Source organism: Pongo abelii, chromosome 21 (assembly GCF_028885655.2).
Source record: "Pongo abelii isolate AG06213 chromosome 21, NHGRI_mPonAbe1-v2.0_pri, whole genome shotgun sequence".
In the NCBI taxonomy this organism is placed as follows: domain Eukaryota; kingdom Metazoa; phylum Chordata; class Mammalia; order Primates; family Hominidae; genus Pongo; species Pongo abelii.
This window is the reverse complement of record NC_072006.2, coordinates 33210985-33224216: the sequence shown is the minus strand read 5'-3', so window position 1 is coordinate 33224216 and position 13232 is coordinate 33210985. Positions and strand designations below refer to the sequence as shown.

At 45.7% G+C, this 13232-nt stretch overlaps 1 long non-coding RNA gene across 1 annotated transcript; it reads left to right on the top strand.

Moving 5' to 3' along the window:
• Positions 1–3882: 3882 nt before the first annotated feature.
• Positions 3883–9880, top strand: LINC03086 (long intergenic non-protein coding RNA 3086). Its single transcript, XR_008516874.1, has 2 exons — positions 3883–4725; positions 9646–9880. It is a non-coding gene; the product is annotated as a long intergenic non-protein coding RNA 3086 (long non-coding RNA).
• The last annotated feature ends 3352 nt before the right edge of the window (positions 9881–13232 follow it).

The following is a 13232-nucleotide window of genomic DNA, read 5'->3' as shown; positions in this document are numbered from 1 at the left end:
GATGGCAATCTTTTCAATGTATCCCCGTGTGGTCTTCCCTCTGTGTGTGCACCCTGGGTGTCTCTCTTCTTAGAAGGGTACTAGTCATATTGGATGAGGTCAATATGAGGTCATTACCCATATGACCTCATTCAACCTTAATTACCTCTTTAAAGACCTTATCTCCAAATACAGTGGCATTCAAAATCATTAGGAGTTAAGACGAATTTTGGGGTGTGCAATTCAGTCCATAACTGAGTTGTTTCTCATATTTTTCACAGATATTCCTCACCTCACACACTCCTCAATCCATTCCAATCTCATTTCCACCCTCAATACTCCAATGGATACTTGCCTCCTCTGAGTGCCACCTGGTCAATTGTGATTGTTGCTCCTGTAAACAACTACAGTGTTCTCCTTCTAATTGGTTCCATGATATTTATCATCCCTCCTGCCACTGCCCAATCCATTCTCCCATAGACATAGTAAAAATGCATTTATAATCTAATCACCCCACTCCTTATCTTGATACTCTTCCCTGACTCCTTGCTTTTGAATTAAGATGCAAACAACTTAGGGTGGTGGACAAGCCCTTGCAGGATCAGATATCGGTCCACCTCATTCATACCCCAACAGCCTCCTCCAACCCACTTCATTCCAGCCACACTGGCTTGCTTCCTGGTCAATTGTGATTGTTGCTCCTGTAAACAACTACAGTGTTCTCCTTCTAATTGGTTCCATGATGTTTATCATCCCCCCTGCCACTGCCCAATCCATTCTCCCATAGACATAGTAAAAATGCATTTATAATCTAATCACCCCACTCCTTATCTTGATACTCTTCCCTGACTCCTTGCTTTTGAATTAAGATGCAAACAACTTAGGGTGGTGGACAAGCCCTTGCAGGATCAGATATCGGTCCACCTCATTCATACCCCAACAGCCTCCTCCAACCCACTTCATTCCAGCCACACTGGCTTGCTTTCATCCCATGAGAAGGGTCAAGTCTTTTCCCACTTCAGGGCATGAATTATGTCCTCTGCTAAGAACAACCTCCTCTTTGTCTGGCTCATCCTTCACATAGATTAAAAGTGAGTTTCTCAGTGAAGCCCTCCTTGACCCCCACTTGTCAGGTTGCCATTGTCCCAGGCTCCCACAGAACTCTGGATTTTCTCTGCAGTGGTTATTACACATTGCAGTCACTAGAGTGATTGTTTCATATGCATCTCCCTCACCAGACCAAGAGCTTCTGGAGAGCAGGGGCCACATGGAAGATGCTCATTCCTGCATCCCCAATGCTCAGCCCAATTCCTGGCACAAAGTATTCCATAAATATTTAATGAATAAATAAACTCGTTGCATTTGGCTGTTTCCTCCATTTGGAAGGTCCTTTTCATTCTCATCCATCTGGCAAGTGGAGGCCAGCCAGCTCCTATATCGCTCTGATTAGACTGTGAATTACTTTCATGGCAGGACCTGTGTTCCCAGTGCCTGGTAAAGGGCATGGTGCACACAGTAAGCCTGCCAGTTGAAGCAGATCATTTTTACTTTGCTATGTATCCAGGTCCTACATCACTGCCCTACTGAAAGTTCTTGAGTCAAGAAGCAGATGAAAAAATTATCAACCTTCTGTCTGATTCATAATGACTATCATACAAAATAAAATTGACAATGGTTAAGATGGCACCTGTGAAATTTGTTATGAAAAGAACTCAGAAGCCTTACATCTTAAAGGTAACACTGGAAATTACAAGAAGCAAAGGAAATCAGATCTGGTTGAAATAATCAATGCAAACTAAAACAGACTGCCCATGTAAAATTTGCTCCTTACTAAACATTTATAGAGGACTGCCATTGACAGGTTTTTGGACCCACAAAATTTTGCCAAAGAAAATGGAACTATGGCGGCTGGGCGTGGTGGCTCATGCCTGTAATCCCAGCACTTTGGGAGGCCAAGGCAGGCAGATCCCTTGAGCCTGGGAGTTCAAAACCAGCCTGGGCAACATAGTGAAAGCCTGTCTCCAAAAATGAAAATCAGCCGGGCATGGTGGTGCACACCAGTAGTCCCAGCTATTTGGGAGGCTGAGAAGGGAAGATTGCTTGAGCCTGAAGGTTGACGCTGCAGTGAGCCGTGATGGCGCCACTGCACTCCAGCTTGGGCAAGAGGGTGAGACCATGTCTCAGAAAGAAAAGAAAATGGAACTTGCTAGTGTCAATGCCTTTTAGCCAAAGACCACCAGGACACACCTGTAGTTGAACAAGTTGGGTTGCATTGAGGGAGAGTACATACCATGACAGAACTATGGGGGTTATCTTCGAAAAGAGGTGTTATAAAGAACCTACTACTGGATTTGAGCTTTTATGGGTAATTTAAAGAGGGCCTATGGAAGTTGGATTCGCCCTAGATTGGAAGTGGTCAGGAAGCAGGAGCCAATTCCATGATTGGGTATCTCAATAAATCTAATCTATAGAGAAGGCAAACTAGAAGAAAGATAAAACTGTAATTAGTTAGCAGGGGGCCGGGCGTGGTGGCTCACGTCTGTAATCCCAGCACTTTGGGAGGCTGAGGCGGCAGATCAAGAGGTCAGGAAATCGAGACCATCCTGGCTAACACAGTGAAACCCCATCGGTACTAAAAATACAAAAAATTAGCTGGGCGTGGTGGCGGGCACCTGTAGTCCCAGCTACTTGGGAGGCTGAGGCAGGAGAATGGCCTGAACCTGGGAGGCGGAGCTTGCAGTGAGCCGAGATTCTGCCACTGCACTCCAGCCTGGGCGACAGAGCGAGACTCCGACTCAAAAAAAAAAAAAGAAGTAGCAGGTAGCAGTCACTCATTTTCTCCAAGATGGATGTTTGGTATTTTGTGAGTGGCACAGTGATCGTGTTTTTGTCTGTGCTTAGACAAAATTTCAAAGTAGGTTTGCTATGTCTCACTTTATCAGGCTCTCTGTAACCATATCTGAGGTTGTTATTTTGTGACGCTATGTACAATAGGAGGATAACATGGTGGACCTGTGATGCCAGGCTAGCTTCTGAATGTCGGGGTTGCCTTTTTTTTTCTTTTTCAATAAAATGAGCATGAAATACAAAATATCACAATGATGGAAACCAAAGTAAAATTCGACATACAAATTTTAAAGAAGTAAAATCTTTATCATGAAATTTATATGTAAAAGAATCACTCAGTAAAGACAATTTCCGTAAAATAAAAACGAATATGGATACTATTTAACTATGTTATATTAAAAAAAACTGATCAAAGAATTGGTTTAATGGAAAATGCTCTGGAAAATTCTTTTGCAACAGTTCATCACTGTTGATACAATCCTAATTAAAATTATCGGACTCCAGTTTTGGTGGAGATGTAAATTTGCTAGTGTCTTTGAAAAGCAATTTAGTCATATTCATGAAAATTAAAATTGCATTTGGCCTTTGACATAGAAATTTTACTTCTGGAAATTTACAGAGAAAGTTGCACGTGTGCACGTACATACAAGGATATTACCACACTACTCTAGTATTTTTTGTAGTAACAAAAGATTGAACAAATATTAATGTCCTCCAGTAAGAAGCTGATTAAAATTCAGTATGAGACATCCATTGTACGTACCCAAAGCTAGGTGGCCTTGAAAAGGTCAGTGTCGCTCAGCGACAGGGCTCGGCCCACCCTCGTGCAAACCCACCCCGCGGTGTGAGGCCAGGAGGGTGCAGTCACGAGGGGCCCAGGAAGTGTGTCCAATGCCTGAAGCAGCCCCCACCCCGGCGGTCCTGAGTCTGGGTCGCGCTCTGCTGTATCTCTTTTGATGTCTACTACCCACAGCCTGGGGCAGGAGAGTGGCGACGGCGGCGAGGAGCAACTGCACGCGACTTGGGACCTTGCCCTGCTCCGCGGCCCGCGTCACCATGGCAACTGCAGGCAGCCAGCACTGACGGCGGGAAAATGAGGACCGGAGCCGGGTTACAGCCTTGGACTTCGAGCAGCCCAGGGAGAGTCTCTGCGTCCTCCAGCCCCCGCTTCCCTTCATGTCGGAGATCCTAAGCCCGCAGCGAAGTCCGCAAAGAGCTTTCCCCGACGCCTACGAGACCCGAAGTGCCTGGGCCCAGGTGGAGGAAGGACCCGCGTGGCCTCCTCTGCGCTCTCCCTGGGGTCCGTGCCCCTTCCGGCGTTTCTCCCGCGTCCTTCACCATGGCAACTCGGGCGTTGGGAGCGTGGGCTGCGAGCCGAGTGGGTGGGGAGCCGCTGGGCTCTATCCGCCAGCCCACGAGAAGTGACGAAGGCGACAGGAGGCCGCAGGGACCTGAGGGCGGAGAGAGGAGTTCAGACAGTGCCGGGCGGCGACTTCCGTTTCCTCTGCGGGGTCTCTGAGTGGTCGCGGCTGGGAGCTGCCGGGGCCTGGTGGCCGCGCGCCTCTGCTCCGGGCAAGCGCTCCCTGCAAGGCCCGGGCGGCGGCAGAGGGCAGTAGCGGCCCGCGATGCTCGGAGGCTCCCTGGCACGGAGCTCCCGGGCTCGGGCGTCCAGATCTGGAGAAGCCGAGGGCCTTGGTCACACTCAGAGCTGACGTCCAGTACGGCCCTTGCTGAGGACTCGAGCGAACAGATCTCTCTCCAGCCCCCGCCCCACGCGCACCCAGCCTGGGTCAGCTCTCCCTGCCCTCAGCCACGCAGGTGGTGGCTAAGCGCGGGCTCCGGGTTCAGGCTGCCTTGAGCTCTGTTGGTTCCCTCTGAAAGTGGTGATAATGATAGCAGGTATCTTGGGGTTGCTTTGAGTATTAAACGAGTTAATTGTACTTAGTACAATTTCTGGACTTAGTTTCTAGCACATGGCAAGTGCTCATGGGCTTGCCTGGGGCAAGTTAGTTGACTTCTCAACCTTGCCTCATTAAAAAGAGGGGATAATAATAGTACCCACTTAATATCGTTATAATAATTATAGGAGTTAATATTTGTAAAGTCCTTTGCCTTCAAGAACTTAGGACATTAAAAAAAAATTGTGAAGTCCCTAGAATGGTGCCAGGCACATAGTAAGCTGCCTCTATTATTACCATGGTCATATTGTTGTTATCACTATCTTAAATAAAATTTATAAGAGGCTATTGGTTTGGACCGAGCCCCTGCACTGTGCCCAACAGATCAACCCAACATGGAGTCACTTATGCTGAAGTTCCATGCCACCAAGCTGAAACTAAGTTGCCTATTTGACTTTCCTAGAAATTAGGAGAGAGAGACAGTTAATATAGCCAAATCCCCAAATAAAACAGCTTTAGCTGGCATGATGAGGAAGTCCTCTCTGCTTTAACCTTTACAAGGAAAATAACTTTGAAACAACCAATTCGCTTTTTGTTCTGTGTTTCTGCTTTCTTCAGCCCTTTTCTGTCTATAAAGCCAGCCTCCTCAGCTCAGCTCATCAGAGCACTCATTCTGTTTTATAGAACGAGGCATCGGCTGATTCTAGAATGCAAATACAAGCCAATTAAGATTTTAAACTAAATTTATTGTAATTTTTATCTTTTGACAACTATTATCATCTGTTTGCCTTGTGAGGTTGGAAAGGATTGCACTTGTCCTGCTACAAGGACTCTTAGCCTCTGGCAGGATTACAGAAACATTTGCCTGCATTTCTCCTTTTACTTCCCAAAGTTTTTCAGCCTTTTACATGGTTCTATAGAAGAGGCAGGATCATGTCCTTAAAAGATCACTGGGCTGTGAGTCAGGTGGATTTTGGTTTTGGTTATACTACATAGGCAGGTCACTGTTTGCTCATCCATCTGTAAGCCTCTTTCAACAAAGGGTAGCTGGTATTATCTATTATGCATGTTTAGCCTTTCTAGTAAGGTAATACATTTAGTAAAACTAAATTAGCATCTGTCAGCAACTCTCCAGGGTAGCAAGAGAAGGTGGCAGGTGCTTTGAGGAAGTTACAGATAAGAAGCTATGGGATTCTGAGAAGGGAGAGTAAGCTTCTTAATTTATACTTTAATTTCTAATAAGTAGAAATGTCAAGATGTACGGGGGTCAAATGAGAATGGTTCTACTCTTCCACCCTACTAAAAAGTCTGGGAAAGTGAATTTTCCCCACTGAGGCCTTCTTATTTCTCAGTTGGAAATAAGATGTATGTTGGCAGCTACATTCATTATTGCTTGCAGTGTAATCCAGCCGCTGTTATGGATTCCCAGACTTGGGCTCCTGGACTGACTTCTTCCATTGGCAAGAACATCATATTCACCACATTCTTCTCTTTCTCTCTCTCTCTCTCTCTTTTTTTTTTTTTGAGACAGTCTCGCTCTGTCACCCAGGCTGGAGTGCAGTGGCATGATCTTGGCTTACTGCAACCTGCAACCTCTGCCTCCCCGGCTCAAGCAACTCTTGTGCCTCAGCTTCCCAAGTAGTTACAGGCATGCACCACCATGACTGGCTAAATTTTTATACTTTTTAGTAGAGACGGGGTTTCACCATGTTGGCCAGTCTGGTCTTGAACTCCTAATCTCAAATCTGCCCGCCTTGGCTGCTTCCCAAAGTGCCGGGATTGCAGGTGTGAGCCACTGTGCCTGGCCCTTTGTTTTTTGTTTGTTTGTTTTTGAGACAGGGTCTCACCCTGTTGTCCAGGCTGGAGTGCAGTGGCACAGTCACAGCTCACCGTAGCCTCGTCCTCTAGAGCTCAAGTGATCCTTTCACCTCAACCTCGCTAGTAGCTAGGACCACAGGCGCACACAACCATGCCCGGCTAATTATATTTTCATTTTTTGTAGGAACGGGTGGGGTGTCTCTATGTAGCCCAGGCTGGTCTTGAACTCCTGGGCTCAAGGGATCTTCCCTCCTTGGCTTCCCAAAGTCCTGGGATTACAGACATAATCCGCCGCACCTGCCTTCTTTTTGTTTTCAGAAACCCTCCCTTCACTCACCAGAGTGTGAGATCCCTATTTATCCTACTTAGGTTAATGCACTAGGTTAGAGTAAGCAGTGTTTCCTAGCAGTTATGGGCATTGGCTTTTATAGTCAGGGGATTTGAGCCCTGCTGTGATTTTGAATCAATGTCTGAGCCTCAGTTTCTTCATCTTCAAAACAAGGACAGTAATACCCAGGGCTGTTGTGATGATAGTGTGAGATCTTGCACTTAAAGAATCCAGCATGGCCGGGCATGGTGGCTCACACCTGTAATCGTAGCACTTTGGGAGGCCGAGGCAGGCAGATCATGAGGTCAGGAGTTCGAGACCAGCCTGATCAACATGATGAAACCCCGTCTCTACTAAAAATACAAAAATTACCCGGGCGTGGTGGTGCAGATCTGTAATCTCAGCTACTCAGGAGGCTGAGGCAGGAGAATCGCTTGAACCCAGGAGGCGGAGGTTGCAGTGAGCTGAGATCGTGCCATTGCACTCCAGCCTGCGTGACAGAGAGAAACTCTGACTCAAAAACAAAAAATAAAAAACGAACAAATAAAAAAAGAATCCAGTGGTACCTGCTAGGACAAGTGCTCAAAAAAATGTACGTAAAAAAAATTACGTAAAAATATACGTAAATAAATATGGGGTCTTACTGTGTTGCTTAGGCTGGTCTCAAACTACTGGCTTCAAGCCATCCTGCCCCAGCCTTCCAAAGTGCTGGGATTACAGGCGTGTGCCACCACACCCAGCTGGCTGCTCTTTTTTAGCACTGTCATCGTGGTTATTATATTGTTAGTTTACAAAAGGCAGGGTAATCTTTTGTAGTCTTTTTCTTCTCTTTATTGCCTGGCAGATCTCTTTATTGCCAGCACATGTTTGTTGAATGAATGAGTGAATCCACCCAGGAAGCTCTAGTAGCAGTGAATTTCACATTGCCCTGACTAATAGCAGCTCTGCGCCAGAAACCATATTCAGTCAGTCCCATTACCTTGTTGAATCCTCAAGTTTGATGACTTTATCTAGCCTTCCAATTTGGCTCCTGAAGCCTTGGTGTCATTGATTCACAGTGCAGAAGCTGGGAGTAATGTCTGCTGCAGATTTCTGTATTGTTTCTGTAATGAAGCTGACAGCAGCATAATATCCGTAGCCTGTGCTAAGATAGGAGTTGGGTGTCATGCTGACGTCAGGCAGTGTGTTCTCATTTCCCCAAGGATGAGCTGGCTTCCTTGATGCAGTTTCCTCATCTCATTATTGCATTGCTTGACATTACACTTCTGAAACAGCAGGACTCAATCAGTTTAGCACTGCAACTCTATCAGGGTGATAATGTCACAGGGCATCAGGTTCCTTCTTTTGTCCCTCTGTGGCCACTTCCAGAGAATTGTAGCAGCTATAGGGGAAGGACAGACCAGGGAAGGTCTTTTTGCTTCTTCTGATCCACTCACTGTATTTGAGTTTTGGGTTAGAGAAGCCTTTAGAAACCTCTAATTTAGTACTTTTTAAATACTGTTCTGTGGGGGTTTTAGAATTCGTAGGACTCCCTCATCCTGCCAGGAGCTGTTTCTGGGGAGAATAACTACCTAAACAGGTAGAGCTTGGGGCATCCTACCTCTGGTTCAACCAAAGTGCGCCCTGTGACATCTCTGGAACACTGAAGAACAAATTTCTTTTTATTCCTCAGTAGAGACTCTGAAAGCCAGTCAGCAACATTGTTGGACTTTGAGCAAGCTATTTATGCATTTGCAGTGTTTATTCATTCATTCAGCACATTCTCAGACACTCTACTAGGGGGCTGGGGATAGAGCAAGAAATGAAATAAAGATCCTGCCATCAAAGAGCTTACATTCTAGTAGGAGGAGACAGACAGTAAAATATGTGCCATGCAGGGCCTCTCCAAGGATGTAGAATGAACAGACGGCTGAAGGAAGTGAGGGCTGATAAATGGTGGAAGAATGTTCTAAGCAGAAGAAATAGCTGTGCAGAGTCTCTGAGGTAGGATGCCAGAGCAGCTGGAGAGGAGGGAATGATAGAGCCAGTGGAGGTAGACAAGAGGCTGAGGTCTAGATTACCAGGACCTTGGGGCCATGGAAAGGACTTTAGATTTTACTCAGAAGGAGATGGGAGGACATTGGAGAGGTGAAAGCAGAGGAATGACAGGACTTGATTAATAGGGACATTCCGGCTACTGGGTAGAGAATAGAACTTAGGGAGTGAGAGTGGAAGCAAAGACCAAGGAGGCTTTTAGAAGGGTCCAGGTGCGAGGTGACAATAGCTTGGACTGGCATAGTAAAGAAAGGTGAGAAGCACTTGGACTTGGGATGCATTCTGAAGGCAGACCTTATACATTCTGCTGATGAGTTCTATGTTGGGTGGGAGAGAAAGAGGAATCGACAGTGACCTCAAGGCTTGGGCCTGTGCACCTGGATGAAGGGCGCTGTTTACTGAGACATTTGTCACAGTCACAGTTTGCCAATTCAACTGCATTTCACGATGGAGGAGGAACTGCTCTAGGGTGATGTCAGAAGGTCTGAGACCAGGAGGGTGTTTTAGCTGAGGTTTTCTCATAACAGCCACTTGCCCACAGTCACACAAGTTGAATCTAGAACTAGAGCAAATGATCCCTGGTGCAAAGGCTGCATAGTGCCTATTAGCATCCACAAAAATCTCATTTCTGTTTGGCTGCGCTTCAGGTTCAGGCAGCTGGTGTATTTTGATGTCTTGGTGGTTCCATGCTGTGAGAAGAGTTTGTGTCATGAAAATTAGCAGCCTTTTCTTTTCTCCCAGGAGCACCCTTGAAGGAGAATTAGACAAACTGGAGTCTACTCGGAAGAGGCTGTTGGGAATGGCCCTGGCACCACATCCTGAGCAGGGATGGCTGATGGAACGGGGAGAAGACTCAGGTGGGGCTTGAGTGTGTCCTCTGATGACTGAAGAGCCTTGGGAGCAAGCATCCTTCCTGCTACTGTGTGTTTGCTGGTTCCAATGATACATAATTTGTGCTTTTCGTAATTAAAGTATTATCCTGTAGATCTTGATGGTGTTGACTACTTCCCCTTGGAGGCGTGTGACGTGGAGATGAGGTTAGCGTACCCCACCACCACATTTCCCCAGACCAAAAACTGAAGCAGCCTAGGGGCTTTCAGAAGTTTTAAAACTGGGCCTCTTGGGTCTTGATTTACAAGGAGATGAGATAGTTCCTGTGTGGGCATGAACGAAGGTGGGGGCCTTGCGCGAGTGGAGGAGTCCAGGGGGAAGAGCCTAGAGGAGGCAGCTAGGAAGCTTGTGGCAGCTACAGAGGCTACATGTGTGTTGACTTAGGGCCAGAGGCCTGTCCTATGAAGACTTGTCTGTTCTGTCACTTAGGAATATGTGCAGCTGCAAGGAACAGAATACCACTTAAGGTGCCTTCAGAAAAGCGGGGCTTTATTTTTCTCTCATGACAAGAGATGTGAATTGGTCTTGGTTCAGTTGCTAAATGCTGCCAGCAAGAATTCAGGCCTCACATCTCCCCTCCCTTGGCAGGCTGGCTTTTGTTCTCATGGCTATGAATTGCCTGCCTCGGCTCTGGGCATTAAGCCTTCATTCGGGACGGGAAGAAATGGGAGAGGCAGGAAGGGGCAATGCCAGCTGGGTCTTTTTTTTTTTTTTTTTTAATGTTTTTGTTCTCTTTTAAGACTTTATTTAAGTGGCTTTAGATTTTTTTTTCTTAGATTCACAACAAAATCGAGTAGAAGATACAGAGATTTCTCATACACCTCCTACCCATCCCTCCACACCCACCGTCTCTCCATTATCAACATCCCTGAATCAGTTATAACAGATGGACCTGAATTGACATATCACAGTCACCCCAAGTTCACAGTTTACATTAGGGCTCACTCTTGGTGTTGTACATTCTGTGGGTTTGGATACTCCTGTGATGACATGCATTCACCGTTATAGTCTCATAGTCTTATACAGAGCAGTTTCACTGCCCTAAAAATCCTCTTCAATGCTTCACCTATTCATCACTCCCTTCCCCCAACCCCTGGCAACCACTGATCTTTTCACTGTCTCCATAGTTTTGCCTTTTCCAGAATGTCATATAATGGGAATCATATAGTAGGCAGCCTTTTCTGATTGTTTTTTTCTTCATTTAGTAATATGCATATTGTAATATGCAATACATATCAAGCCATGTATTTCTATATATTTCTTGTTTGTTTGTTTGTTTTTATTTTTTGAGATGAAGTCTCACTCTTGTTGCCCAGGCTAGAGTGCAATGGCACAATCTTGGCTCACTGCAACCTCTGCCTCCCGAGTTCAAGCAATTCTCCTGCCTCAGCCTCCAAGTAGCTGGGACTACAGGCACACGCTGCCACGTCCAGCAATTTTTTTTGTATTTTAATAGAGACGGGATTTCACTGTGTTGCCCAGGCTGGTTGTGAACTCCTGAGCTCAGGCAATCCGCCTGACTCAGCCTCCCAAAGTGCTGGGATTATAGGCATGAGCCACTGCACCTGGCCGATAACTCATTTCTTTTGAGCATTAAATAATATTCCATTGTCTAGATGTACCATAGTTTATTCAATTACCTACTGAAGGACATCTTAGTTGCTTCCACGTTTTGACAATTATGAATAAAGCTGATGTAAACATCTGTGTGCAGGTTTTTATATGGACATAAGTTTTCAGTTCTTTTGGGTAAATACCAAGCAGTGAGATTGTAAGAGTATGTTTAGTTTTGTTAGAAACTGCCAAACTGTGTTCCAAAATAACTGTACCACTTTGCATTCCCACCAGCAATGAATGGGAGTGTCTGTTGCTCCACATCCTCACCTGTGTTTGGTGTCATCAGTGTTCCTGATTTTACTCATTCTAATAGGTGTATTGTGTCAGTCTTTTTTTAAATCAGGAAAGCCAAAACTTTCCCAGAATCCCATCCAAATCTCCACCCCAGCAGCCTTCCACTTGGCCAGAACTATGTCACTATGACCATCCCTAGCTGAAAGAGAGATGGGAAAATGAGTATTTAGTTTTGTAACCTCTCTGGGAGAGGCAGACAAGGGAGAAAGGGGGAAGAGCCCCTAGGGCAACACTGTCCATTGGAAGTAGAGCCACATACATAATTTTCAATGTTCTAGTAGCCACATTTTTTAAAAGGTAAAAAAAGAAACCTAGGTGAATCAATGTTTAAACATTTATTTTATCTAACCCAATATATCCAAAATCATTTCAGCATGTAATCAATATAAAAATTATTTAAGAGATATTTTACACTCTTTTTTAAAATAATGTTTTCAGGCCGGGCGCAGTGGCTCATGCCTGTAATTTCAGCACTTTAGGAGGCTGAAGGGGGCGGATCACCCGAGAAGTCAGGAGTTTGGGACCAGCCTGATCAACATGGTGAAACCCTGTCTCTACTAAAAATACAAAAATTAGCCGAGCATGGTGGCAGGCACCTGTAATCCCAGCTACTTGGGAGGCTGAGGCAGGAGAATTGCTTGAACCCGGGAGGCAGAGGTTGCAGTGAGCTGAGGTTGTACCATTGCACTCCATGCTGGGCGACAGAGCAAGACTCCATCTCAAAAACATAAATAAATAAATAAAGCTTTCAAAATTTGATGCATATTTTGCACATACAGCACATCTCAGTTTGGACCAGCTACATTTCGAGTGCTCAGTAGCCACATGTGACTAATGGCTGCCATATTAGACAGCACAGGAGTAGACGGCATGTTGGGTGAGCAAGCCGATTCTTGCCACGCCCCTTTTGTTGCTGCTAGTATTCTCTCTAATTATTTCCTTTTCATTCTCCCAATTGATTTTAGAGAATGCCATCCTGTCTTAGCCTGCTGAAGAGAAAGAATGAAGGGGGTTGTGGGTTGTATTTGGGCTAAAGTAATAATTAGGTAGACAGGAGCATCCTAGGGCCAGGCAAGGTGAGAACAATGGAATTCAAACTTTCAGAGTCCCAGGGGACTTGTGAAGGATGGATGGGAGGAAAGGGACAGCAAGAGGTAGTCCAACTGCTGTTGTGAGGAAGAGTAAAATTCTTAAGTCAAAATCAAAAGAAAGGCTGGGTGTGGTGGCTCATGCCTGTAATCCTAGCACTTTGGGAGGCCCAGGTGGGAGGATCACTTGAGCCCAGGAGTTTGAATCCAGCCTGGGCAAAAAAGTGAGATCCCTGTCTCTACAAAAAAGTAAAAATTAGCCGGGCATTGTAGCACACACTTGTAGTCCCAGCTACTCAGGAGGCTAAGGATAGAGGATTGCTTGAGCCTAGGAGGTTGAGGCTGCAGTGAGCCGTGATCAAGCCACTGCACTCTAGCCTGGATAACAGAGTGAGACCCTGTCTCAGAAAAGAAAAAACAACAACAACAAAAAGAAAA